The 3,090-nt window shown below is 34.6% G+C and overlaps 1 pseudogene; it reads right to left on the bottom strand.

Annotated features, from left to right (window-relative positions):
- Positions 1-279: 279 nt before the first annotated feature.
- Positions 280-1,340, bottom strand: LOC107849522 (annotated as a pseudogene).
- Positions 1,341-3,090: the final 1,750 nt, after the last annotated feature.

The following is a 3,090-nucleotide window of genomic DNA, read 5'->3' as shown; positions in this document are numbered from 1 at the left end:
GCCAAGAGTAAATCATTACAAATATGGTCCCTCGACTTTTAGCATAATTCTAATTAGGTCCTCAGTATTTAAACCAAACGACATATCGAACATACTAGTAGTATTTTTTTTAACAAGTCCCTGAAATTACATAATTAGAGAAATGTTGACGTAACAAAACATGTAATACGCGGTTTATATATAATGATGAGTGTTACAAACCTCTTTATAGCGTAATCATTGTAAAAATATTTTTTTGAATATTATAGCGAAATACTGTTATAATGAAAAAAATATGAATTAATAAAAAAACGCAAGATACTGAAAAACAAGCGCAAATTCATTAAAAAAAACAAAACAAAACATAACATTGGATCTAACAAGATCCTCTTTCCTATGATTTTTCAAGAAATTAATTATATTTTCTATATACTTATCATGATGCTCTTTGTTAACAAAAATGGAACTCATTTCTTTAGCTTTCTCTCTAATTATCTTTCCATTACTCTCCACCATTACGAGCTTCACCGAGTTAGCCATCGAGTCGCTCGTGTGGACCCGTTCTCTTCGTTTCTTGGAACTTCTACACCAAACCTTTTATCCTCTAGGATTCTGACGTTCAGTCTTTGATCGATCAGAAAAGGTAGCATAATCAACGGATGACCAAACATTGGCCCTTCTATAATCGAGCTCCATCCACAATGAGTCAAGAATCCACCAACTGACTCATGACTCAGTATTTTCAACTGAAGCGCCCAACTCTTCCATACTATGCCTCGATCTCTAGTTCTTTCCTCAAAACCATCCGGTAGCTCAATTAAGTCAGTATCTTCCAACTCGGATGGCTTCCTCAGGACCCAAAAGAACGGTGATCCTGATAACTCCAGCCAGTAGAGGAGGAAGAGTTTTCGTTAAGGGGGGTCAGAAGTAAACATACGAACTAATCGAGGGAGGTTCAACATCTACTGTATATACATATAAAAAAATAATTTAAACTATATATAAATAGTAAAAATTTTTGCGAAGGGGGTTCGGCCCTCGGCCAAGTGTAGCTCCGCCCCTGACTCCAGCGCAAGAGCGAGCTCATTGATCTCACTCTGACCAACCATCACTTCACTTCCTAATGCTACATAAACAACTGAACCTTTAGGTTTCTCATTTAACCATTCATCAATCAATATCCAACATTCATTTTTTCCTTCTATACTGCTTTCCATTTCCACTACAGGTGGCATCAACCCTGTAGGAAGCACAAGCATATGAAGTAGATTCTCTAGTAACTTCAACTACTGACCTTCAAACTCATGACAATGACGAATAATAAAAGCATCCTCAATACTTACTTGTGCTTTGAGAAACATTACTCTTACGATATTGAGTATTCAACCACTACCTATCCACACACTTCTTAATTCACCCTCCCTAATTTGTCTAAACTCTAATATGATTATGTGACTTGTTTACACTCCTTAACATGTGTAGAAATCCACACCACATTTATTTATAATTTATTTAATTATTTTTAACTACATTCAAGTGATGGTCTATAACTGTGTACATAGATCACCATGGTCTACACATAATAATGATACAAGTCGATGCAATAATGAACGTGAAAGTCTACGATATACCAGAATGATCGATGGAGGACATAGTGCATGATATACGACGGTCTATTAAGTGTCACCACCAGCCCAACATCATCTATTTAAATCCTTTTTAATTGAATTATTTTCTTCCACCAGCCACAAAACATGTGATTATCCATTTAAATCATATTATATTTAATTATTTTCTTCCACCAGCCCAAAATACATGTTACTATTATTATTATTTTTTTAATTTAATAATTGTCTTTCATAATTCCCAAAACGTGTGATTATCTATTTAAATTATTTTTAATTTAATTATTTTCTTCCACCAGCCACATAACATGTTATAATATGTTTAAATCTTTTAAAATTAAATTATTTTTTGAAAATCTGTTATTATTTGTTTTAATTTACCCGATGATCCATCGATTCATGTAGTCTACGATCGACTAATATGTACAGTCGATGAAATACTTTGTATAAAATCTAAACATTAGATTTTACTCTTTAGAAAATTAGTCAAGCCACAATACTGTAACTTGAAAAGGCAGACATATTTGATTCTAGTTTTCAAACAAGGGATCAGAACAAAGATGGCAAACACACAATGTTAAAAGAAACAGAAACATAGTTGTATTAAAATTGTTCATTGCATTACATACTAAAATTTACATAAAAAAAGGGAAAATGGAAGAAGCTTTCTTCTACAAAAAAAGCTTTTTCAGCAATGAACAAATAAAAAAAATTTAAAAATATATACTAAAATAAAATATTTAAACTAAATTATGGGGATGGTGGTGGTGGGGGGGGGGGGGAGGGGGGTGATGTAGTCAGGGCCTTCCATTCCGAGCCTTTCCAGAATTGTCCTCAAGAAATCAGAAATTCGACGGAGCTCCCGCTCCAGGTAGATGCGGTCTTGACCCAACCCATAGAAAAGTCGGTCTAAATCATTCCTTAGGAGGAGGAGGTCGTAGTGCCTCAGAGGAACACGTTTGATGGGGCGCAGGGGTATCCTTCTTGGAGGCACTTTTTTGATTTGGGTGAAGAAGAAAAAGAAGAGACGATTTCTGATATTTTCAGTTTAGGGAAAACTGAAGGGTTGCGTAGAAAGAGGGCCTGTACTTATAGACCTGTAGATTGCGTTCGTTCATATATCCACCCAATGGTAGGTCGACGTGTCTGACAAGAGAAAATGTTTCGTATGCATATACCAGCTGTTTTTCCTCGTAAAGAGACGTTTTGTGCAACTTTTTAATAAATGGGAACGGGAAACAAGGGAAATAATGATTCATTGCATTGATTAGAGAGATAAGCTGGGAAAATGACCACAATAATGTGTTAGATCAGCAATAATATAATCAATACATAATATTTTATAGATCATATATTATATATACCGTAGACTATAGATAGTCTATCGTAGACAAAGCTTTAGGTCGATAATAACTGAACGTTAAAATCTACAGAAATGCACATTCATCCCCCAAAATAGTAGCTTTACAACTGAAGCTGAAAAAAA

This window comes from Capsicum annuum, chromosome 12, assembly GCF_002878395.1.
Source record: "Capsicum annuum cultivar UCD-10X-F1 chromosome 12, UCD10Xv1.1, whole genome shotgun sequence".
Lineage (NCBI taxonomy): Eukaryota > Viridiplantae > Streptophyta > Magnoliopsida > Solanales > Solanaceae > Capsicum > Capsicum annuum.
Note: the sequence above shows the minus strand (reverse complement) of the source record. Positions and strands in the feature narration are given on the sequence as shown.